Source organism: Branchiostoma floridae, chromosome 4 (genome assembly GCF_000003815.2).
Source record: "Branchiostoma floridae strain S238N-H82 chromosome 4, Bfl_VNyyK, whole genome shotgun sequence".
Taxonomy (NCBI): domain Eukaryota; kingdom Metazoa; phylum Chordata; class Leptocardii; order Amphioxiformes; family Branchiostomatidae; genus Branchiostoma; species Branchiostoma floridae.
In genome coordinates this window covers 28429456-28456599 of record NC_049982.1, presented here as the reverse complement: position 1 = coordinate 28456599, position 27144 = coordinate 28429456, and the positions used below count along the sequence as shown (strand labels likewise).

The window sequence follows — 27144 nt, the reverse complement described above, 5'->3', positions numbered from 1 at the left end:
AACGACTGAATGGATTAGTTTAATACTTGGTGTTGTTTATTTGTTGTTGTTTATTAAAAAACCTTTAGCCCTTACGGGCTAATCTTCCAAGGTTCAAACATTCCACTTGACTATACGTCATACATTAAAAAAACCCACAACAATCACAGTACTGTATTTACAATAGAGCATAGTGTTTAGAGGTAAACGGTCTAGGTGACAATGTTTGAGATGGCTTGTTTAAAACTGGACAATGTACACAGTGACTTAATGTCAGATGGCAATGAGTTCCAGAGCATAATTGCATTAAAGCAAAAGGTGTGTTGGTGGGGTGTGATGAAAGCTAGACATGATTAGATTTGGGGCCCCCTAGCGGCTTCCCGTGGTACTGCAGCACAACTTCCGGGTTTTCCATCTCGTGCTAAACAAGCTACGGTCTCAAATTTTGAGTATTAGGTAGCTCTTGTGCTCAGGAAAAAGGGAAAAAATTTTGGCCCCCCCCCCCCCCCCCCTAGCGACTAGTTTTGGGATAGTAGGGCATATTTGTTAAAACTTCTGAAGTTAGGGATAACTCAAGAAGGGAACAACAAATTTTTAAGATTTTTGGTATGTAGGTACCTTAGACAATGTTGTACAAAATAAAATATCATTTATGCGAAATAGGAGTATTTTTGTATAATTAATGAGAATAATCTATCATTGCAGTTTTTTCAATGTATCTCTTGACCTGTACATGATATGGTACGCTCTTGTATTGCTGTTTGCTTTATCCCACCGACATCTTAAGACACCTCACGCTCCTCGTGTCTCTTGAATCGGGAGCCGCAGCTTAAGGGTTAAGTTCTTTTAAGAAATCGTGGATGTGGCATCATGAAAGTGTGGCATTTGTTTGGAAAGTTTGGAAAGTTTGGGAATTTATTTTTCACTTTTTATCTACCTTTTTAGTATCAACGCAAGTTTATTTGCAAAATCATGCCCGAAGGCTAATTGCAGGAACATTCTCGAGGGAAACAAATTACAATGTAGTACATAGCACTAATGTTTATTCAGCTGAAGTTGCATCTTATTATTGGATTTGACTTCTTCTTAGAAGGCAGTGGTTAATGAACTGTCCCACACCCTACCTTTTTAGTAGACTTTATCAATCTAATTCGATGTGCAGTCTCGTTGAATACAGGAATGTATGACAAAAAGACTACAAATGTATATCACTGCTGGAAGAAAATTTAATGAGCATGGCGAGGCAAGCCTGAAAGAAACAGCAAATGTTCTATATCTGACATTTCAAATATTTACTTGACCTTGTGGCTTGTCGGATATACCACGCGATATATGTATTGATTATTGATTCAATTACAGATAGTATGTTGTTGATTTTATTCGTATTCGATCGTTTTAAGTAAATTGTCAATTCATAATGAAACATTCTATTTGCTCTATCGACACAATGAACAGAATATCCTTGTTAACCATTATGTTTCATACTGATATAAAAGGGGGCAAAGATGGTATTGGAATTACATTCCTAACTTAAAGGGGCATTCCACTCGACACGGTAGTGTTATTTTCCGATAGACATTCATTTTAGGAAGTGATAACTGCATACGATTTTACATTATACGATAAAGTACCCAGTTGCTCCACATGCCTCAAAAGCATTCAGTCTTCTACTAAACTCCCCAAGTACCCTCTAATTGAATTAATACTATGGCTGAATACAATGCAGAACTTTTAGGTAAGGTTACCAAACTTATTTCAGGTTCGCTAAGAAATTTCGTCTTGTTCTTGTATTCTTTGCTATCTTATGAGCAATTTGCCTTCTCGGTGTCCTCAGCGTACCTCATTTATTCCGAAAATATGTACGATCAACAAAGTGTCTATGCGTATAGGGAATGCATGGGTAGGGTCTGCATGGGTTTTGTGAGTGTCATTATTGTTTTATAAAACACACATCACGTAATTCTTCCCAAGGTAAATTCCACAAAATTCGGCTGATTATGTATTCATTGACACATTATTTATCGGAAAACAAGACTCCCTTCTGGAGTGGAATGCCCCTTTGGATAGGCTTTACAAGAGTTGAGTTAAATTGAACAATCAAATTAAATGACGTCTTACTGACACGGATGAATATGACATAAAGAAAGTACATTATGGAGACATTAAAATCTAACATAGATTAGAAGTATGGATTAAGTACTTGTGGATGTTTTCAAGTTGCGTTTTACAAGAAAAAAGTGATGGTTTTGCTCTCAGAAACAATCAAATGTCCGTCGCAAGTCAATGCCACGTGCCTGATAAACGTGCCGTCCCGACTGTACACGGAAACACGATGGTTGTTATAGTCAGACACAATAATGTTGTCCTCGCTGTCCGTTATGACACAGTGGGGATAGTCCAGCTGACCAGGTCCGGAGCCATATGACCCACACGTGAACAGATGGCGACCGGAGGGGTCAAACATCATCATTTTATGGTTGTCCCAATCACTGACGATGATCTGGTTCCTGCTGTTGACGGCCACACGGAGGTAGGGGCCAAAATACTGCTGACCTTGATCTTCGCCCCCGATCCTCATCATGACGTCACCGCTGGGGCTGAGTTTGAAAACTTGGTGCCCGATTGTGACGATGATGTGTCCCAAACCGTCAACAGCAACACCTTGTGTAGTTCTACCTGTCTCTGCAGCCCCTGTCACCTGGATGACACGTGACTCCCTCCCCTGTTTGTCCAGTACGTGAATCCTGTGTCCGTCTCCTGTCACCAACAGCTCACCGTTTGTCAGTGCCGCCACAAACCATGGCTGAAATGTTAGATCGACTCTCTGCTTGAAAGGCCCTTCTTTGCCCAAAAATTGCAGACGTGAGTTGCCGTAATCAGTTGCTACAATGTCTCCCTCTGCTGTGACAGCAAGCGACTCCAGACCTTCAAACTGGCCAAATCTGTTAACGTTCTCCCCTACAACTTTAATGCGTTTTAGACCTCCGCCGTCCTTACCGATCACCATGTTGTGTCGCACCTGAGTAGTTAACGTTGAAGGTGAAGATAACTTCGGGTTTGCTGTTTTCGTGATCTCACCGACAAGTTTGGACACTTCCTGCTCCACGTTATAAGTGAAAAGTTTAATTTTCAAGTTCACCAAGTCTTTGGTCATTTCAGCCTTGTCGGTTGTCTTCTCGTCCGCGGTTTGGTCCAACCGTACGGTCAGTTCTCCGGCCACCGACATGAGCTCCGCCGGGCTCCCGTACTCCAACACGTTGTCCGTGAACTGGACACAGCTCCTGGCTGAGGCCAGGTCCATCTCAGCTGCCTCCATGGCGGCTTGTAGCTGTTTCTCCCGAGCAGCGTTCATGGCGCGAAGCTGAGCAATTCTGTCGTTTCCCACCTTCTTCGCGGCTTCGATGATCGAGTTGACTTGTTTTCTGATCTGTTCTTCTGCCCGCTGTACCTGTGCAGACCACTCGTCCTTTACTGACTGCAACTGTTGTATCCACTCCTCATGCAAGTCTGCCGTGTTCTTTACTGTGGCTTGTTTTTCCTTGATCTTTGCTCCCTCCCTTTCGGCCGCCTTCTCTATCTCCACATACAAGTGATCTTTGTGTGCCGTGACCACACAGTGCAAACAGATGACCCGGTGACAGGTGTCGCAGTAGAACTTGTTCAGTTCTTGGTGATCCTCACACTTGGAGGTCTCCCTTGCTCGGAGCTCGGCGGCAGCCTGGCCGGATCGCAGGTCTTGAACTGTGACAACTTTGTGGGCCCTGCTCATTTTGAGCCCACGGTGCACTTTGTTGCACGACTGACACAGGTAGTCGGTACAATCCACACAGTAGAACTGAGCCGAGTTCCCGGCCTCACAGACGGTACAGGGGACTCCATCCTCCCGCGCCTCGGAAGTTTCTCCTTTTGGCTGTTGTTGCAGAATGTCGCGCAGTTTGCCAACGAGGAAGTTGGACTTCAGCCCCTGGACGCCATTTTCAGGGAGTGGCACGTCCTGTCGGCATGTTGGACAGTCCAGTTTCCCTACCGGCTCTGTGGCCAGGAGCTTCTCCAAACACGGCTGACAGAAGGTGTGAAGACACGGCAGCATCTTAGGCTGCTTGAAGTCCTCAAGACACACCTGGCAGACGAGAAATTCGTCGGTAATGTCGCTGATTGCGTTAGACGCCATTTTCTCACCCGGAAGTATGACGCAGCAAAACCAAACTTGTTGACACATGGTGACGTTCACGGTGGAACGTTCCACTGGTCGGGAGGGGTCCTACAAAAACTTAATAACAGTTTTAAGCTTTTGGAATGATACACCGCACTTTCGTCGAAACTGTCGTATTCTTACAAAAGAAATAATAAACACGAAAAAAGAATCATCATTCTTACAGGTTGCCTCCAGGCCCCCCAAAGAAAGCCACTGGCGCACACCAAACTCTCACGGTATGCCAATCAGTGAAACCGCCCTGAAAACACCGCATTCATTATTACCTCCTTGAAATGTCATGGAGGTTATATTTTCACTAGCGTTTGCGTGTCGGTCTGTCCTTCTGTCTGTCAAAAAGAAAACTCAAGAATGGCTGAATGGATTAGTTTCATACTTGGCGTGTTGGTGGGGTGTGATGAAAGCTAGAAATGATTAGATTTTTTACCTCCTAGCGGCTTCTCTTGGTACTGCAGCACAAATTCCGGGTTTTCTATCTCGTGCTGAACAAGCTATGGTCACAAAGTTTGAGTATTAGGTAGCTCTTGTGCTCAAGAATAAGTTACATAACTTTTACCTTTTTAGTATCAACGCAGGTTTATTTGCAAAGTCATGCCCGAAGGCTAATTGCAGGAACAGTCTCGAGGGAAACAAAATACAATGTTGTACATAGCACTAATGCCTATTCAGCTGAAGTTGCATCTTATCATTGGATTTGACTTCTTCTTAGAAGTAAGTGGTTAATGAACTGTCCCACACCTTACCTTTTTAGTAGACTTTATCTTATTCGATGTGCAGTCTCATTGAATACAGGAATGTATGACAAAATGACTACAAAGTATATCGCTGCTGAAAGAAAACTTAATGAGCATGACGTGGCAGGCCTGAAAGAAACAGCAAATGTTCTATATCTGACACTTTAAATATTTACTTGACCTTGTCGGATAAACCACATGATATTCGTGTTTACATGAATTGTCAATTCAGAATGAAACATCCTATTTGCTCTGTCAACACAATGAACAGAATATCATTGTTAACCATTATGTTTCATACTGATACGAAAGGGGGCAATGATGGTATTGAAATTATATTCCTAACTAAGGATAGGCTTTACAAGAGTTAATTTAAATTGAACAATCAAATTAAATGACGTCTTACTGACACGGATGAATATGACATTAAGAAAATACATATTGGAGACATTAAAATCTTGCATAGATTGGAAGTATGGATTAAGTACTTGTGGATGTCCTAAAGTTGCGTCTTACTTGAAAAATGTGATGGTATTATTGAAATCAGAAACAATCAGATGTCCGTCGTAAGTCAATGCCAGCCCCATTGGACCGCGCAGACTGTGTTCAGTCTCTGTCAGCACGTGCCTGATAAACGTGCCGTCCCGACTGAACAGGGAAACACGACGGTTGTTACAGTCAGACACAATAATGTTGTCCTCGCTGTCCGTTATGACACAGTAGGGATTGTTCAGCTGACCAGGTTCCGAGCCACGTGACCCGCACGTGAACAGATGGCGACCGGATGGGTCAAACATCATCATTTTATCGTTGTACCAATCACTGACAATGATCTGATTCCTGCTGTTGACGGCCACACGGAGGGAGGAGCCTAAATACTGCTGACCTTGACCTTTGCCCCCAATCCTCATCATGACGTCACCGCCGGGGCTGAGTTTGAAAACTTGGTGCCCGATTGTGACGATGATGCGTCCCAAACTGTCAACCGCGACTCCCTCAGTAGTTTCACTTGTCTCTGCAGCCCCTGTCACCTGGATGACACGTGACTCCCTCCCCTGTTTGTCCAGTACGTGAATCCTGTGTCCGTCTCCTGTCACCAACAGCTCACCGTTTGTCAGTGCCGCCACAGACCATGGCTTAAATCTGAGATCGACTTTCTTCTTGAAAGACCCATCTTTGCCCAAAAATTGCAGACGTGAGTTACCAAGATCAGTTGCTACAATGTCTCCCTCTGCTGTAACAGCAAGCGACGTCAGATAATTAAACTGTACAACTCTGTCCTTCCCTACAACTTTAATGCGTTTTAGAGCTCCGCCGTCCTTACTGATCACCATATTGTGTCGCATCTGCGTAGTTAACGTAGGAGGTGAAGACAACATCGGGATTAATGTTTTCGTGATCTCACCGACAAGTTTGGACACTTCTTGCTCCACGTCATAAGTCGAAGGTTCGACTGTTAAGTTTACCAAGTCTTTGGTCATTTCAGCCTTGCCGGCTCTCCTCTCGTCCGCGGTTTGGTCCAGCCGTCCGGTCAGTTCTCCGGCCACCGACATGAGCTCCGCCGGGCTCCCGTACTCCAACACATTGTCCGTGAACTGGACACAGCTCCTGGCTGAGGCCAGGTCCATCTCAGCTGCCTCCATGGCGGCTTGTAGCTGTTTCTCCCTAGCAGCGTTCATGGCGCGAAGCTGAGCGATTCTGTCGTTTCCCGCCTTCTTCGCGGCCTCTATGATCGAGTTGACTTGTTTTCTGATCTGCTCTTCTGCCCGCTTTACCTCTGAAGACCACTCGTCTTTTACTGACTGCAAGTCTTGTATCCAGTTCTGATGGAGGTCTGCTGTGTTTTTCACTGTCGCCAGCTTTTCCTTGATCTTTGCTCCCTCCCTCTCGGCCGCCTTCTCTATCTCCACATACTGGTGATCTTTGTGCGCCGTTACCACACAGTGCAGACAGATGACCCGGTGACAGGTGTCACAGTAGAACTTGTTCAGTTCTTGGTGATCCTCACACTTGGAGGTCTCCCTTGCCCGGAGCTCGGCGGCAGCTTGGCCGGATTGCAGGTCTTGAACTGTGACCACTTTGTGGGCCCTGCTCATTTTGAGCCCACTGTGCACTTTGTTACACGTCTGACACAGGTAGTCGGTACACTCCACACAGTAGAACTGAGCCGAGTTCCCGGCCTCACAGACCGTACAGGGGACTCCGTCTTCCCGTGCCTCGGATGTTTCCCCTTTCGGCTGTTGTTGCAGAATGTCGCGTAGTTTACCAACGAGGAAGTTGGACTTCAGCCCCTGGACGCCATTTTCAGGGAGTGGCACGTCCTGTCGGCATGTTGGACAATCCAGTTTCCCCACCGGCTCTGTGGCCAGGAGCTTCTCCAAACACGGCTGACAGAAGGTGTGAAGACACGGCAGCATCTTAGGCTGCTTGAAGTCCTCAAGACACACCTGGCAGACGAGAAATTCGTCGGTAATGTCGCTGATTGCGTTCGACGCCATTTTCTCACCCGGAAGTATGACGCAGCGAAAGTTTCCAAACTTGTTGACAACTGGTGACGTTCACGGTGGAACGTTCCACTGGTCGGGAGGGGAGTTCTGCAAAAACTAAACAATAGTTTGAAGCTTTTGGAATGAGACACCGCATGCACTTTTGTCGAAACTGTCGTATTCTTACAAAAGAAATAATAAACACGAAAAAGAATCATCATTCTTACTTGGTGCCTCCAGGCCCCCAAAAGGAAGCCACAGGTGCACACCAAACTCTGGTATGTCAATCAGTGTAACCGCCCTGAAAACACCGCATTCATTATTACCTCCATGAAATGTCATAGAGGTTACATTTTCACTAGCGTCTGTGTGTCTGTCTGTCTTTCTGTCTGTCAAGAAGAAAACTCAAGAACGGCTGAATGGATTAGTTTCATACTTGGTGTGTTGGTAGGGTGTGATGAAAGCTAGAAATTATAAGATCTGGGGCCCCCTAGCGGCTTCCTGAGGTACTGCAGCACAACTTCCGTTTTTTAAAAATCTCGTGCTAAACAAGCTATGGTCACAAATTTTGAGTATTAGGTAGCTCTTGTGCTCAGGAATAAGTGACATAACTTTGCCCCCCCCCCCACCTAGCGACTAGTTTTGGGATAGCAGGGGCATTTTTGTCAAAAACTTTTGAAGTTCAGGATAACTCAAGAAGGGAACAACAATTTTTTTAATGATTTTTGGTATGTAGGTACCTTAGACAATGTTGTACAAAATGAAATATTATTTATGCGAAATAGGAGTATATTTGCATAATAAATGAGAATAATCTATCATAGCTGTTTTTTTCAATGTATCAATTGTCCCGTACATGATATGGTACGCTCATGTAGTGGTGTTTGCTTTACCCCACCGGCGTCTTAAGACACCTCACGCTCATGATCGTGTCTCTGGAATCGGGAGCCGCAGCTTAAGGGTTAAGTTCTTTTAAGAAATCGTGGATGTGGCATCATGAAAGTGTGACATTTGTTTGGAACGTTTGGGAATTGATTTTTTTACTTTTTATCTACCATTTTAGTATCAGCGCAAGTTTATTTGCAAAATCATGCCCGAAGGCTAATTGCAGGAACATTCTCGAGGGAAACAAAATACAATGTAGTACTAGTGCATAGCACTAATGTGTATTTAGCTGAAGTTGCATCTTATTGTTGGATTTGACTTCTTCTTAGAAGGCAGTGGTTAATGAACTGCCCAACACCCTACCTTTTTAGTAGACTTAAATAATCTTATTCGATGTGCAGTCTCGTTGAATACAGGAATGTATGACAAAAAGACTACAAATGTATATCACTGCTGGAAGAAAATTTAATGAGCATGGCGAGGCAAGCCTGAAAGAAACAGCAAATGTTCTATATCTAACATTTGAAATATTGACTTGACCTTGTCGGATATACCACATAATATATATATATATATAAATTATTGCTTTATTGACAGATAGTATGCTGTTTATTTCATTCGTGTTAACATCAATTGTCAATTCATAATGAAACATCCTATTTGCTCTATCTACACAATAAACAGAATAGCCATATCATTGTTTACCATTATTATGTTTCATACTGATATGAAAGGGTGGGTGATATGATGGTGTTGGAATTATATCCCTAACTCAAGGAAAGGCTTTACAAGAGTTGAGTTAAATTGAACAATCAAATCAAATGTCGTCTTACTGACACGGATGCCTATGATATACATTTTGGAGACATTAAAAATCTTATGTAGATTGGAAGTATGGATTAAGTACTTGTGGATGTCCTAAAGTTGAGTTTTACAAGTAAAAATTGATGGTTTTGCTCTCAGAAACAATCAGATGTTCGTCGTAGGTCACTGCCAGCCCCATCGGATAGCGCAGACTGTGTTCAGTGTCTGTCAGCACGTGCCTGATAAACGTGCCGTCCCGACTGAACAGGGAAACACGATGGTTGTTCCAGTCAGACACAATAATGCTGTCCTCGCTGTCCGTTATGACACAGTGGGGATGGTTCAGCTGACCAGGTCCGGAGCCATGTGACCCGCACGTGAACAGATGGCGACCGGAGGGGTCAAACATCATCATTTTGTTGTTATCCCAATCACTGACAATGATCTGGTTCCTGCTGTTGACGGCCACATGGAGGAAGGAGCCTAAATACTGCTGACCTTGATCTCTCCCCCCGATCCTCATCATGACGTCGCCGCTGGGGCTGAGTTTGAAAACTTGGTGCCCCATAGTGACGATGATGTGTCCCAAACTGTCAACAGCGATACCAAGTGTAATCCTTCCTGTCATTGCAGCCCCTGTCACCTGGATGACACGTGACTCCCTCCCCTGTTTGTCCAGTACGTGAATCCTGTGTCCGTCTCCTGTCACCAACAGCTCATCGTTTGTCAGTGCCGCCACACACCATGGCTCAAATCTGAGGTCGACTTTCTTCTTGAAAGACCCATCTTTGCCCAAAAATTGCAGACGTGAGTTGCCACGATCAGTTGCTACAATGTCTCCCTCTGCTGTGACAGCAAGCGACGTCAGAGATTGAAACTGTCCAAGTCTGTTCTTCCCTACAACTTTAATGCGTTTTAGACCTCCGCCGTCCTTACCGATCACCATGTTTGGTTGCACCTGCGTAGTTAACGTTGGTGGTGAAGTTAACATCGGGATTAATGTTTTCGTGATCTCACCGACAAGTTTGGACACTTCCTGCTCCACGTTATAAGTCGAAGGTTCGACTGCCAAGTTCACTAAGTCTTTGGTCATGTCAGCCTTGTCGGCTTTCTTCTCGCTCGCGGTTTGGTCCAACCGCCCGGTCAGTTCTCCGGCCACCGACATGACCTCCGCCGGGCTCCCGTACTCCAACACGTTGTCCGTGAACTGGACACAGCTCCTGACTGAGGCCAGGTCCATCTCAGCTGCCTCCATGACGGCTTCCATCTGTTTCTCCCGAGCAGAGTTCATGGCGCGAAGCTGAGCGATTCTGTCGTTTCCCACCTTCTTTGCGGCCTCGATGACCGAGTTGACTTGTTTTCTGATCTGTTCTTCTGTCCGCTGTACCTGTGAGGACCACTCGTCCTTCACTGACTGCAAGTCTTGTATCCAGTTCTGATGGAGGTCTGCTGTGTTTTTCACTGTCGCCAGCTTTTCCTTGATCTTAGCTCCCTCTCTCTCGGCTGCCTTCTCTATCTCCACATACTGGTGATCTTTGTGCGCCGTTACCACACAGTGCAGACAGATGACCCGGTGACAGGTGTCACAGTAGAACTTGTTCAGTTCATGGTGATCCTCACACTTGGAGGTCTCTCTTCCCCGGAGCTCGGCGGCAGCCTGGCCGGATTGCAGGTCTTGTATTGTTACAGTTTTGTGGTCCTTGCTTTCTTTGAACCGACGGTGCATGTCTTTACACGTCTGACACAGGTAGTCGGTACACTCCACACAGTAGAACTCAGCAGAGTTCCCGGCCTCACAGACCGTACAGGGGACTCCATCCTCCCGCGCCTCGGAAGTTTCCCCTTTCGGCTGTTGTTGCAGAATGTCGCGCAGCTTTCCAACGAGGAAGTTGGACTTCAGCCCCTGGACGCCATTTTCAGGGAGTGGCACGTCCTGTCGGCATGTTGGACAATCCAGTTTCCCTACCGGCTCTGTGGCCAGGAGCCTCTCCAAACACGGCTGGCAGAAGGTGTGAAGACACGGCAGCATCTTAGGATGCTTGAAGTCATCCAAACACACCTGGCAGACGAGAAATTCGTCGGTGATGTCGCTGATTGCGTTCGACGCCATTTTCTCACCCGGAAGTATGACGCAGCAAAACCAAACTTGTTGACACCTGTGGACGGTCACGGTGGAACGTTCCAAAGGTCGGGAGGGGTTCTGCAAAAATCTTAACAACAGTTTGAAGCTTTCGGAATGAGACACCGCATGCGCTTTTGTCGAAACTGTCGTATTCTTACAAAAGTAAGAATAACCTGACACGAAAAAGAATCACCTATCTTATATACTTGCTGCTCAATGCTCCCCACAGAAAGCCACTGGCGCACACCAAACTCTGGTATGTCAATCAGTGTAATCGCCCTGAAAACACCGCATTCATTATTACATCCATGAAATGTCATGGAGGTTATGACGAATAAGATTAATTAAATCTACTAAAAAGGTAGGGTGTGGGACAGTTTATTGACCACTGCCTTCTAAGAACAAGTCAAATCCAATAATAAGATGCAACTTTAGCTAAATACACATTAGTGCTATGCACTAGTACTACATTGTATTTTGTTTCCCTCGAGAATGTTCCTGCAATTAGCCTTCGGGCATGATTTTGCAAATTAACTTGCGTTGATACTAAAAAGGTAGATAAAATGTGAAAAATCAATTCCCAAACGTTCCAAACAAATGTCACACTTTCATGGAGGTTATATTTTCACTAGCGTTTGTGTGTCTGTGTGTCTTTCTGTTCTTTAAGAAGGAAACTCAAGAACGGCTTCATGGATTCGTTTCATACTTGGTGTGTTGGTGGGATGTGATGAAAGCTAGAAATCATTAGATTTTCGGTCCCCTAGCGGCTTCCCGAGGTACTGCAGCACAACTTCCGGGTTTTTATCTCGTGCTAAACAAGCTATGGTCACAAATTTTTGAGTATTAGGTAGCTCTTGTGCTCAGGAATAAGTGACATAACTTTGCTCCCCCCCCCCCCCCAGCAACTAATTTTGGGATAGCAGGGCATTTTTGTTAAAAAATTCTGATAACTCAAGAAGGGAACAACAAATTTTCATAATTTTTGGTATGTAGGTACTTTAGAAAATGTTGTACGAAATGAAATATTATTTATGCGAAATAGGAGTATATTTGCATAATAAATGAGAATAATCTATCCTAGCTGTTTTTTTCAATGTATCTCTTGTCCTGTACATGATATGGTACGCTCATGTATTGCTCTTTGCTTGATCCCACCGACATCTTAAGACACCTCACGCTCCTCGTGTCTCTGGAATCGGGAGCCGCAGCTTAAGGGTTAAGTTCTTTTAAGAAATCGTGGATGTGGCATCATGAAAGTGTGACATTTGTTTGGAACGTTTGGGAATTAAAATTTTTACTTTTTATCTACCTTTTTAGTATCAACGCAAGTTTATTTGCAAAATCATGCCCGAAGGCTAATTGCAGGAACATTCCCGAGGGAAACAAAATACAATGTAGTACTTGTGCATAGCACTAATGTCTATTTAGCTGAAGTTGCATCTTATTATTGGATTTGACTTCTTCTTAGAAGGCAGTGGTTAATGAACTGTTCCACACCTTACCTTTTTAGTAGACTTTATTAATGTTATTCGACGTGCAGTCTCGATGAATACAGGAATGTATGACAAAAAGACTACAAATGTATATCACTGCTGGAAGAAAATTTAATGAGCATGACAAGGCAGGCCTGCGAGAAACAGCAAATGTTCTATATCTGACATTTCAAATATTTACTTGACCTTGTCGGATATAGCACATGATATATGTATTAATTATTGATTCATTTGCAGATAGTATGTTGTTGATTTTATTCGTATTCGATCGTGTTAAGTAAATTGTCAATTCATAATGAAACATCCTATTTGTTCTATCGACACACTGAACAGAATAGCCATGTCATTATTAACCATGAAGTTTCATACTTATATGAAAGGTGGCCAAGATTGTATTGAAATTATATCCTTAACTTAAGGATAGGCTTTACAGGAGTTGAGTAAAGTTGAACAATCAAATCAAATGACGTCTTACTGACACGGATGAATATGACATTAAGAAAAAACATTTTGGAGACATTAAAATCTTGCATAGATTGGAAGTATGGATTAAGTACTTGTGGATGTCTTCAAGTTGGGTTTTACAAGAAAAAAGCGATGGTTGTGAACTCAGAAACAATCAAATGTCCGTCGTGAGTCACTGCCAGCCCCATTGGACCGTTCAGACCGTGTTCAGTCTTTTTCAGCACGTGCCTGATAAACGTGCCGTCCCGACTGTATAGGGAAACACGATGGTTGTTATAGTCAGACACAATAATGTCGTCCTCGCTGTCCGTTATGACACAGTGGGGAGGGTCCAGCTGACCAGGTCCCGAGCCACGTGACCCGCACGTGAACAGACGGCGACCGAAGGGGTCAAACATCATCATGTTGCTGTTGCACTCATCACTGACAATGATCTGGTTCCTGCTGTTGACGGCCACACGGAGGGAGGAGCCAAAGTACTGCTGACCTTGATCTTTGCCCCCAATCCTCATCATGACGTCACCGCCGGGGCCGAGTTTGAAAACCTGGTGCCCGATTGTGACGATGATGCGTCCCAAACCGTCAACCGTGATACCGAGTGTTGGGTTACCTTTCTCTGCAGCACCTGTCACCTGGATGACACGTGACTCCCTCCCCTGTTTGTCCAGCACGTGAATCCTGTGTCCGTCTCCTGTCACCAACAGCTCACCGTTTGTCAGTGCCGCCACACACTCTGGCTTAAATCTGAGATCGACTTTCTTCTTGAAAGACCCATCTTTGCCCAAAAATTGCAGACGTGAGTTATGATAATCAGTTGCTACAATGTCTCCTTCTGCTGTGACAGCAAGCGACGTCAGGCCTTGAAATTGTCCAAGTCTGTCCTCCCCTACAACTTTAATGCGTTTTAGACCTCTGTCGCCCTTACCGATCACCATATTGTGTCGCACCTGCGTAGTGAACGTCGGAGGTGAAGATAACACCGGGATAAATGTTTTATTGATCTCACCGACAAGTTTGGACACTTCCTGCTCCACGTTATAAGTCGAAGGTTCGACGGTGAAGTTCACCAATTCTTTGGTCATTTCGGCCTTGCCGGCTCTCTTCTCGTCCGCGGTTTGGTCCAACCGTCCGGTCAGTTCTCCGGCCACCGACATGAGCTCCGCCGGGCTCCCGTACTCCAACACGTTGTCCGTGAACTGGACACAGCTCCTTGCTGAGGCCAGGTCCATCTCAGCTGCCTCCATGGCGGCTTCCATCTGTTTCTCCCGAGCAGCATTCATGGCGCGAAGCTGGGCGATTCTGTCGTTTCCCACCTTCTTCGCGGCCTCGATGATCGAGTTGACTTGTTTTCTGATCTCTTCTTCTGTCCGCTGTACCTGTGAGGACCACTCGTCCTTCACTGACTGCAAGTCTTGTATCCAGTTCTGATGGAGGTCTGCTGTGTTTTTCACTGTGGCCAGTTTTGCCTTGATCTTTGCTCCCTCCCTCTCTGCCGCCTTCTCTATCTCCACATACTGGTGATCTCTGTGCGCCGTTACCACACAGTGCAGACAGATGACCCGGTGACAGGTGTCACAGTAGAACTTGTTCAGTTCCTGGTGATCCTCACACTTGGAGGTCTCCCTTGCTCGGAGCTCGGCGGCAGCCTTGCCGGATTGCAGGTCTTGAACTGTGACCACTTTGTGGGCCCTGCTCATTTTGAGCCCACTGTGCACTTTGTTGCACGTCTGACACATGTAGTCGGTACACTCCACACAGTAGAACTGAGCCGAGTTCCCAGCCTCACAGACGGTACAGGGGACTCCGTCCTCACGCGCCTCGGAAGTTTCCCCTTTCGGCTGTTGTTGCAGAATGTCACGCAGTTTGCCAACGAGGAAGTTGGACTTCAGCCCCTGGACGCCATTCTGTGGGAGTGGCACGTCCTGTCGGCACGACGGACAGTCCAGTTTCCCTACCGGCTCTGTGGCCAGGAGCTTCTCCAAACACGGCTGGCAGAAGGTGTGAAGACACGGCAGCATCTTAGGCTGCTTGAAGTCCTCCAGACACACCTGGCAGACGAGAAATTCGTCGGTAATGTCGCTGATTGCGTTCGACGCCATTTTCTCACCCGGAAGTATGACGCAGCAAAACCAAACTTGTTGACACCTGGTGACGTTCACGGTGGAACGTTCCAAAGGTCGGGAGGGGTTCTGCAAAAATCTTAACAACAGTTTGAAGCTTTCGGAATGAGACACCGCATGCGCTTTTGTCGAAACTGTCGTATTCTTACAAAAGTAAGAATAACCTGACACGAAAAAGAATCACCTATCTTATATAATTGCTGCTCCATGCTCCCCACAGAAAGCCACTGGCGCACACCAAACTCCGGTATGTCAATCAGTGTAACCGCGCTGAAAACACCGCATTCATTATTACATCCATGAAATGTCATGGAGGTTATATTTTCACTAGCGTTTGTGTGTCTGTCTGTCTTTCTGTTCTTCAAGAAGGAAACTCAAGAACGGCTGAATGGATTAGTTTCATACTTGGTGTGTTGGTGGGGTGTGATGAAAACTAGAAATTATAAGATTTTCGGTCCAATAGCGGCTTCCCGAGGTACTGCAGCACAACTTCGGCCGGGTTTTCTATCTCGTGCTGAACAAGCTATGGTCACAAATTTTGAGTATTAGGTAGCTCTTGAGCTCAGGAATAAGTGACATAACTTCCCCCCACTCTAGCGACTAGTTTTGGGATAGCAGGGGCATTTTTGTCAAAAACTTCTGAAGTGGATAACTCAAGAAGGGAACAACAAATTTTCAGATTTTGGGATGTAGGTACCTTAGACAATGCTGTACAAAATAAAATACTATTTATGCGAAATAGGAGTATATTTGCATAATTAATGAGAATAATCTATCATAGCAGTTTTTTCAATGTATCTCTTGTCCCGTACATGATATGGTACGCTCATGTATTGCTGTTTGCTTTATCCCACCGACATCTTAAGACACCCCACACTCCTCGTGTCTCTGGAATTGGGAGCCGCAGCTTAAGGGTTAAATTCTTTTAAGAAATCGTGGATGTGGCATCATGAAAGTGTGACATTTGTTTGGAACGTTTGGGAATTAGAATTTTTACTTTTTATCTACCATTTATGCATCAACGCAGGTTTATTTGCAAAATCATGCCCGAAGGCTAATTGCAGGAACAGTCTCGAGGGAAACAAAATACAATGTAGTACTTGTGCATAGCACTAATGTCTATTTAGCTGAAGTTGCATCTTATTATTGGATTTGACTTCTTCTTAGAAGGCAGTGGTTAATGAACTGTCCCACACCTTACCTTTTTAGTAGACTTTATCTTATTCGATGTGCAGTCTCATTGAATACAGGAATGTATGACAAAAATGACTACAAAGTATATCGCTGCTGAAAGAAAACTTAATGAGCATGACGAGGCAGGCCTGAAAGAAACAGCAAATGTTCTATATCTGACATTTTATATATTTACTTGACCTTGTCGGATAAACCACATGATATTCGTGTTTACATAAATTGTCAATTCATAATGAAACATCCTATTTGCTCTATCGACACAATGAACAGAATAGCCATATTGTTGTTTACCATTATGTTTCAAACTGATATGAAAGGGGGCCAAGATTGTATTGAAATTATATCCCTAACTTAAGGCTAGACTTTACACGAGAGTTGATTCAAATTGAACAATCAAATTAAAGGACGTCTTACTGACACGGATGAATATGATATAAATAAAATACATTTTGAAGACATCGAAATCTTACATAGATTGGAAGTATGGACTAATTATTTGTGGATGTCTTCAAGTTGCGTTTTACAAAAATAAATTGATGTTATTGTCATTCCAAGTCACCATGAGGGATTTTAGGTGATATTTGTAATAAGTTTTAATTATTTTTGATAAAAGAATATTCAAGCCACAATAACTTAATTTTTTTTTAAAATTGACTGACAAAATACTTATCTATTTGAATTCCTTTGAGTATTTTTTAGAAACATTTTGAAACTAACTGTACAAAAATATCTTTTATTTACAATGATTGTCACACTTCTGCATGATTCTTTCACATTTACAAATATTTACAAATATTTGTAAACTTTGCAAAATAGTAGAATTAGTTTATTGTCCTCATAAAAGTAAGCCCTATTGTCGCCTTTGTATATTTTTAGATTTCACTGCTGTGCAATGGTGGGTCCTTTGTGGTGAGCCATTGTTGCATGGCACCCAACCATACTTTGCAAGGTTGAGTGAATTGCTATCTTGCCAGCCCACTGTCCCATTTACAAAAAATAGTAAATGATGGTACAATGCTGTTATCATTATTTACAAACTATTAGAAGTATCTAATTCCACATCATAAATATTTCCAAAGTTTGACAGAATCGTGGAAATGTTTATAAAGTTGAAACAGCATTACAAATATTTCTGAAGTATCAAATGTCCTAGACATATAATTACAAAGCTTTAAAATCAATTCTAAACAATGGCAACAAATATTCGCACGCGTGACTCGGAATGGACTCTACTCAGAAACAATCAGATGTCCGTCGCACGTCAATGCCAGCCCCATTGGACCGTTCAGACCGTGTTCAGCTGTCACCACGTGCCAGATAAACGTGCCGTCTCGACTGAATAGGGAAACACGATGGTTGTTACAGTCAGACACAATAATATTGTCCTCTGCAAGTTTCTAGTACTAGTATTAAGCGGACCAAGGAAGTGTAACATTTAAGTATAGGTATGGAAAGAAATTTGACGCATTTACAAATCACCGCATTTGGTGGCACCTGCTCATTTGGAGGTGAAGGTAACATCTGTATTGCTGTTTGCTTTATGGCACCGACATCTTAGGACACTCCTCGTGCCTCTTAAGTTCAAGAAATCGTGCATGTGGGATCATGAAAGTGTGACATTTGTTTGGAAAGTTTGAGAATTTATCATCCTTTTGTTTATTCACCTTTTTAGTAGCCTTTATTAATCTTATTCGATTTGCATTGTCGTTGAATACAGGAATGTATGACAAACAAGTCCGCAACAACTGATCTCGTGCTCCCATTTCAACGCCATCGCATCGAATCACTTTATACAACAAACTAGTCATTTATATTTGTGGCTCTTGCCGTCCCAATGTTTCCGACAAGACCACATTTACACACCATCCCATCCATTCACTTCTTACAAGTTAATAACATACTAATCATTCATGCTCGTGGCTCTTGCCGTCCCACTGTTTCCGACAAGACCACAAGATCATATTTACAACCATGCCAATTATTTCATTCAACACACTAGTCATTCATGCTTGTGGCTCTTGCCGTCCAGCTGTTTTCGACAAGACCACAAGATCATAGTTACAAACCACGCCATCAAATAATTTCATTTAACACACTAATGTCCTATTGTTTCCGAAAAAAAGACTACAAATGTATATCACTGCTCGAAGAAAATTTGATTTTAAATTTAATCTAATTTTTTTAATGAGTAAGTCAGACAGGCCTGAGAGAAACAAAAAAATGTTCTATATCTTACATTTTAAATATCTACTTGACCTGGTCGGATATACCACATGATATATGTATTAATTAATTATCGATTCATTTACAGATATCATGTTGTTGATTTGATTCGTATTCGATCGTGTTAAGATAAATTGTCAATTCATAATGAAACATCCTATTTGCTCTATTAATACAATGAACAAAATAGCCATATCATTGTTTACTATAATTATGTTTCATACTGATATGTAAGGGGGCCAAGATGGTATTGAAATTATATCCCTAACTTAACGATAGACTTCATAAGTGATTTAAGTACATTGACCAATCAAATCAAATGACGTTTTACTGACACAGATGATTATGACATTACGAAAATACCTCTTGGAGAAATTAAAATCTTACATAGATTGGAAATATGGATTAAGTACATGTGGATGTCTTCAAGTTGCGTTTTACATAAAAAAAGGTAATGGAAGTGTACCCAGAAACAATCAAATGTCCGTCGCAAGTCAATGCCAGCCCCAATGGACGACGCAGACTGTGTTCAGACTCAGTCAGCACGTGCCTGATAAACGTGCCGTCCCGGCTGAATAGGGAAACACGGTCGTTCCAACAGTCAGCCACGATAATGTTGTCCTCGCTGTCCGTTATGACACAGTCGGGATAGTTCAGCTGACCAGGTCCGGAGCCAGGTGAGCCGCACGTGAACAGATGGCGACCGGAAGGGTCAAACATCATCATTTTGTTGTTCCACCAATCGCTGACAATGATCTGGTTCCTGCTGTTGACGGCCACATGGAGGATGGGGCCAAAATTCTGCTGACCTTGATCTTTGCCCTCGATCCTCATTATGACGTCACCGCTGGGGCTGAGTTTGAAAACCTGGTGCCCGATTGTGACGATGATGTGTCCCAAACCGTCAACAGCAACACCTTGTGTAGTTCTACATGTGTCTTCAGCCCCTGTCACCTGGATGACACGTGACTCCCTCCCCTGTTTGTCCAGTACGTGAATCCTGTGTCCGTCTCCTGTCACAAACAGATCACCGTTTGTCAGTGCCACCACAGACAAAGGCTTAAATCTGAGATCGACTTTCTTCTTCAAAGACCCATCTTTGCCCAAAAATTGCAGACGTGAGTTATCATGATCAGTTGCTACAATGTCTCCCTCTGCTGTGACAGCAAGCGACGTCAGACCTTGAAACTGTCCAAATCTGTCCTCCCCTACAACTTTAATGCGTTTTAGACCTCCGCCGTCCTTACCGATCACCATATTGTGTCGCACCTGCGTAGTTAACGTTGGAGGTGAAGATAACTTCGGGATGAATGTTTTCGTGATCTCACCGACAAGTTTGGACACTTCCTGCTCCACGTTATAAGTCAAAGGTTCGACTGTCAAGTTCACCAAGTCTTTGGTCATTTCAGCCTTGCCGGCTTTCTTCTCGTCCGCGATTTGGTCCAACCGTTTGGTCAGTTCTCCGGCCACCGACATAAGCTCCGCTGGACTCCCGTACTGCAACACGTTGTCCGTGAACTGGACACAGCTTCTGGCGGAGGCCAGGTCCATCTCAGCTGCCTCCATGGCGGCTTCCATCTGTTTCTCCCGAGCAGCGTTCATGGCGCGAAGCTGAGCGATTCTGTCGTTTCCCACCTTCTTCGCGGCCTCGATGATCAAGTTGACTTGTTTTCTGATCTGTTCCTCTGTCCGCTGAACCTGTGCAGACCACTCGCCCTTTACTGACTGCAAGTCTTGTATCCAGTTCTGATGGAGGTCTGCTGTGTTTTTCACTGTGGCCAGTTTTGCCTTGATCTTTGCCCCCTCCCTCTCGGCCGCCTTCTCCATCTCCACATACTGGTGATCTTTGTGCGCCGTGACCACACAGTGCAGACAGATGACCCGGTGACAGGTGTCACAGTAGAACTTGTTCAGTTCCTGGTGATCCTCACACTTGGAGGTCTCCCTTGTCCGAAGCTCAGCGGCAGCCTTGCCGGATTGCAGGTCTTGTATTGTTACAGTTTTGTGGTCCCTGCTTACTTTGAACCGACGGTGCATGTCTTTACACGTCTGACACAGGTAGTCGGTACACTCCACACAATAAAACTGAGCCGAGTTCCCGACCTCACACACTGCACAGAGGACTCCATCCTCCTCCGCTTCGGAAGTATCCTCTTTCGGCTGTTGTTGCGGCTGTTGTTGCGGCTGTTGTTGCAGAATGTCGCGCAGTTTGCCAACGAGGAAGTTGGACTTCAGCCCCTGGACGCCATTTTCAGGGAGTGGCACGTCCTGTCGGCATGTTGGACAATCCAGTTTTCCTACCGGCTCTGTGGCCAGGAGCTTCTCCAAACACGGCTGGCAGAAGGTGTGAAGACACGGCAGCACCTTAGGCTGCTTGAAGTCCTCAAGACACACCTGGCAGACGAGAAATTCGTCGGTAATGTCGCTGATTGCGTTCGACGCCATTTTCTTACCCGGAAGTATGACGCAGCGAAACCAAACTTGTTGACACCTGGTGACGTTCACGGTGGAACGTTCCACTAGTCGGGAGGGGTTCTGCAAAAAACCTTACAACAGTTCTAAGTTTTTGGAATGACACACCGCATGCACTTTTGTCAAAACTGTCGTATTCTTACAAAAGAAAGAATAAACACGAAAAAGAATCATCATTCTTACTTGTTGCCTCCAGGCCCCTCACAGAAAGCCACTAACACACACCAAACTCTGGTATGTCAATCAGTGTATACGCCCTGAAAACACCGCATTCATTATTACATGTACCTCCATGAAATGTCATGGAGGTTATATTTTCACTAGCGTTTGTGTGCCTGTCTGCCTTTCTGTCTGTCAACAAGGAAACTCAAGAACGGCTGAATGGATTAGTTTCATACTTGGTGTGTTGGTGGGGTGTGATGAAAACTAGAAATTATAAGATTTTCGGTCCCCTAGCGGCTTCCCGAGGTACTGCAGCACAACTTCCGGGTTTTCTATCTCGTGCTGAACAAGCTATGGTCACAAATTTTGAGCATTAGGAAGCTCTTGTGGTCAGGAATAAGTTACATAACTTTGCCCCCCCCCACTAGCGACTAGTTTTGGGATAGCAGGGGCATTTTTGTCAAAAACTTCTGAAGTGGATAACTCAAGAAGGGAACAACAAATATTTATAATTTTTAGTATGTAGGTACCTTAGACAATGTTGTACAAATTGAAATACTATTTATGTGAAATTGGGGTATATTTGCATAATTAATGAGAATAATCTATCATAGCATTTTTTTCAATGTATCTCTTGTCCTGTACATGATATGGTACGCTCATGTAGTGGTGTTTGCTTTACCCCACCGACATCTTAAGACACCTCACGCTCCTCGTGCCTTTGGATTCAGGAGCCGCAGCTTAAGGGTTAAGTTCTTTTAAGAAATCGTGGATGTGGCATCATGAAAGTGTGACATTTGTTTGGAACGTTTGGGAATTTATTTTTCACTTTTTATCTACCTTTTTAGTATCGACGCAAGTTTATTTGCAAAATCATGCCCGAAGGCTAATTGCAGGAACATTCTCGAGGGAAGCAAAATACAATGTTGTACATAGCACTAATGTCTATTCAGCTGAAGTTGCATCTTATTATTGGATTTGACTTCTTCTTAGAAGGCAGTGGTTAATGAACTGCCCCACACCCTACCTTTTTAGTAGACTTTATTAATCTTATATTTAACTATTCGATGTGCAGTGTCGTTGAATACAGGAATGTGTGACAAAATGACTACAAAGTATATCACTGCTGGCAGAAAATTTAATGAGCATGACAAGGCAGGCCTGCGGAAACAGCAAATGTTCTATATCTGACATTTCAAATATTTACTTGACCTTGTCGTATATAGCACATGATATATGTATTGAGTATTGATTCATTTACAGATAGTATGTTGTTGATTTTATTCGTATTCGAGCGTGTCAAGATAAATTGTGAAATCATAATTAAACATCCTATTTGCTCTATCGACACAATGAACAGAATAGCCATGTCACTGTTATTATGTTTTATGCTGATGTGAAAGGGGGGGGGGGGGCAAGATGGTATTGAAATTATATCCCTAACTCAAGTATAGGCCTTACAAGAGTTAAGTTAAGTTGAACAATCAAATCAAATGACATCTTACTGACACGGATGAATATGACATAAAGAAAGTAACTTGTTACATTATGGAGACATTAAAATCTTACGTAGATTGCAAGTATGGATTAAGTACTTGTGGATGTCTTCAAGTTGCGTTTTACATGAAAAACATGATGGTATTGTCGTCAGAAACAATCAGATGCCCGTCGTGAGTCACTGCTAGCCCCATTGGACCGCGCATACTCCTGTGTTCAACTGTCAGCACGTGCCTGATAAACGTGCCGTCCCGACTGAACACGGAAACACGATAGATGTGGTCAGACACAATAATGTTGTCCTCGCTGTCCGTTATGACACTGTAGGGATTGCTCAGCTGACCAGGTCCGGAGCCACGTGACCCGCATGTGAACAGACGGCGACCAGAAGGGTCAAACATCATCATTTTGCTGTTGCACCAATCACTGACAATGATCTGGTCCCTGCTGTTGACGGCCACACGGAGGGAGGAGCCAAAATACTGCTGACCTTGATCTTCGCCCCCGAACCTTATCATTACGTCGCCGCTGGGGCTGAGTTTGAAAACTTGGTGCCCGATTGTGACGATGATGCGTCCCAAACCGTCAACCGCGATACCTGTCGTATTTGCACCTGTCTCAGCAGCCTCTGTCACCTGGATGACACGTGACTCCCTCCCCTGTTTGTCCAGTACGTGAATCCTGTGTCCGTCTCCTGTCACCAACAGATCACCGTTTGTCAGTGCCACCACAGACCATGGCTTAAATTTGAGATCGACTTTCTTCTTGAAAGACCCATCTTTGCCCAAAAATTGCAGACTTGAGTTGCCATAATCAGTTGCTACAATGTCTCCCTCTGCTGTGACAGCAAGCCACGTCAGATTATCAAACTGTACAAATCCGTCCTCCCCTACAACTTTAATGCATTTTAGACCTCCGCCGTCCTTACCGATCACCATATTCTGTCGCACCTGCGTAGTTAACGTTGGAGGTGAAGATATCATCGGGTTTAATGTTTTCCTGATCTCACCAAGATCTCACCGACAAGTTTGGACACTTCCTGCTCCACGTTATAAGTGGAAGGTTTAACTATCAAGTTCACCAAGTCTTTGGTCATTTCAGCCTTGCCGGCTCTCTTCTCTTCCGCGGTTTGGTCCAACCGTCCGGTCAGTTCTCCGGCCACCGACATGAGCTCCGCCGGGCTCCCGTACTCCAACACGTTGTCCGTGAACTGGACACAGCTCCTGGCTGCGGCCAGGTCCATCTCAGCTGCCCCTATGACGGCTTGTAGCTGTTTCTCCCGAGGAGCGTTCATGGCGAGAAGCTGAGCGATTCTGTCGTTTCCCACCTTCTTTGCGGCCTCCATGATCGAGTTGACTTGTTTTCTGATCTGTTCTTCTGCCCGCTGGACCTTTGAGGACCACTCGTTCTTCACTGACTGCAAGTCTTGTATCCAGTTCTGATGGAGGTCTGCTGTGTTTTTCACTGTCGCCAGCTTTTCCTTGATCTTTGCTCCCTCCCTCTCGGCCGCCTTCTCTATCTCCACATACTGGTGATCCTTGTGCGCCGTTACCACACAGTGCAGACAGATGACCCGGTGACAGGTGTCACAGTAGAACTTGTTCAGTTCTTGGTGATCCTCACACTTGGAGGTCTCCCTTGCTCGGAGCTCGGCGGCAGCCTTGCCGGATTGTAGGTATTGAACTGTGACCACTTTGTGGGTCCTGCTCATTTTGAGCCCACTGTGCACTTTGTTGCACGTCTGACACAGGTAGTCGGTACAATCAACACAGTATAACTCAGCCGAGTTCCCGGCCTCACAGACCGTACAGGGGACTCCGTCTTCCCGTGCCTCGGAAGTTTCCCCTTTCGGCTGTTGTTGCAGAATGTCGCGTAGTTTGCCAACGAGGAAGTTGGACTTCAGCCCCTGGACGCCATTTTCAGGGAGTGGCACGTCTTGTCGGCATGTTGGACAATCCAGTTTCCCTGCCGGCTCTATGGCCAGGAACTTCTCCAAACAGGGCTGACAGAAGGTGTGAAGACACGGCAGCATCTTAGGCTGCTTGAAGTCCTCCGAACAAACCTGACAGACGAGAAATTCGTCGGTAATGTCGCTGATCGCGTTCGACGCCATTTTCTCACCCGGAAGTATGACACAGCGAAACCGAACTTGTTGGCACCTGGTGACGTTCACGGTGGAACGTTCCACTGGTCGGGAGGGGTTCTGCAAAAACTTAATACAGTTTTAAGCTTTTGGAATGATACACCGCACTTTCGTCGAAACTGTCGTATTCTTACAAAAGAAAGAATAAACACAAAAAAGAATCATCATTCTTACAGGTTGCCTCCAGGCCCCCCAAAGAAAGCCACTGGCGCACACCAAACTCTCACGGTATGCCAATCAGTGTAACCGCCCTGAAAACACCGCATTCATTATTATATATTACCTCCTTGAAATGTCATGGAGGTTATATTTTCACTAGCGTTTGTGTGTCGGTCTCTCCTTCTGTCTGTCAAAAAGAAAACTCAAGAATGGCTGAATGGATTAGTTTCATACTTTGTGTGTTGGTGTGTTGTGATGAAAGCTAGAAACGATTAGATTTTCTGCCCCCTAGCGGCTTCCCTTGGTACTGCAGCACAACTTCCGGGTTTTCTATCCCGTGCTCTGAACAAGCTATGGTCACAAATTTTGAGCATTAGGAAGCTCTTGTGCTCAGGAATAAGTGACATAACTTTGCCCCCCCCCCCCACTAGCGACTAGTTTTGGGATAGCAGGGGCATTTTTGTCAAAAACTTCTGAAGTGGATAACTCAAGAAGGGAACGACAAGTATTTATAATTTTTAGTATGTAGGTACCTTAGACAATGTTGTACAAATTGAAATACTATTTATGTGAAATAGGAGTATATTTGCATAATCAATGAGAATAATCTATCATTGCAGTTTTTTCAATGTATCTCTTGTCCCGTACATGATATGGTACGCTCATGTATTGGTGTTTGCTTTATCCCACCGACATCTCAAGACACCTCACGCTCCTCGTGTCTCTGGAATCGGGAGCCGCAGCCTAAGGGTTAAGTTCTTTTAAGAAATCGTGGATGTGGCATCATGAAAGTGTGACATTTGTTTGGAACGTTTGGGAATCTATTTTTCACATTTTATCTACCTTTTTAGTATAAACGCAAGTTTAGTTGCAAAATCATGCCCGAAGGCTAATTGCAGGAACATTCTCGAGGGAAGCAAAATACAATGTAGTACATAGCACTAATGTCTATTCAGCTGAAGTTGCATCTTATTATTGGATTTGACTTCTTCTTAGAAGGCAGTGGTTAATGAATGAAGACCTTTATTGTACATTCATACCCACTGGGTTTAGTACAGGTCACAACAAATGATACAACATGATATAATGATACAATGAATCTACACTACTCAAGGATCGTATTCTACTGCGTACATTCGGCTTCTTCTCGTTTCTTTGTGATATTGAAAATGTAAGAACAGATATGCTTTATAAGTAAAGGCTTGTCTAGATTCATAAGGAATATAAATTTGTCTATATTACTTAGTTGTATGAAGTGGGGGAACATGGATTCTATTAGTCTGTAGAGTTCAGCTCTCTCTTTCTTGTACAAACTACATTCTACTACAAAATGATGTTCGTCTTCTAACTTATCTAGATTGCAGTATCTACATATTCGTTGTTCTAGAGGAGTGCGGTTATGTCTTCCGGTTTCGATGTGTAATTTGTGGCAACTGACTCGTAGTTTTGTGACGGCCGTCCTGTGCCGAATATTGTCAATATCCAGGTATTGTTCCACATTATAAGTGGACTTGAACAGTCTGTAAGACCTCAATTTGTTTTTAGCGGATCCACCTTTGTTGTCATTGTGTATCTCTCTTAGAAAAGTTTGAAAATAAATGTCTTTCAAACGCTGATTGATAGAATTGATAATTTGAGACGAATTTGTATTGTGCTGTAGAGGACAATGCCATACATAACCATAGCCGCATTCCTCCAGTGACTGGCGAACTCCTGACGCCCAACACTTGGCTCCAGCCTTGTCTAAATCTATCTGGCAAGAAAGAGCGTCTGACTGGAAACTGTCTGCTGGTACTTTCTGGCGAAGTCTAATTAAGTGTTTAATAGCATTTAGGGAGGCTTCCAAATGAATGGGGAACCTCCCTAACTCGGCTCTAGCGGCGAGGCCACTTGTGGATCTTGGCACGTGTAGGGTTTGCTTACAGAATTTTAGATGTATTGTTTCAATAGGACAGGATTTGGGGCTTTTAACAGAACCCCAGATTTCCGATCC

General features: G+C 44.2%; 1 protein-coding gene across 14 annotated transcripts in view; it reads left to right on the top strand.

Moving 5' to 3' along the window:
* LOC118414965 (calpain-B-like) overlaps positions 1-27144 on the top strand; it is a 102000-nt gene that overhangs the window by 20606 nt on the left and 54250 nt on the right. The window lies entirely within an intron of this gene.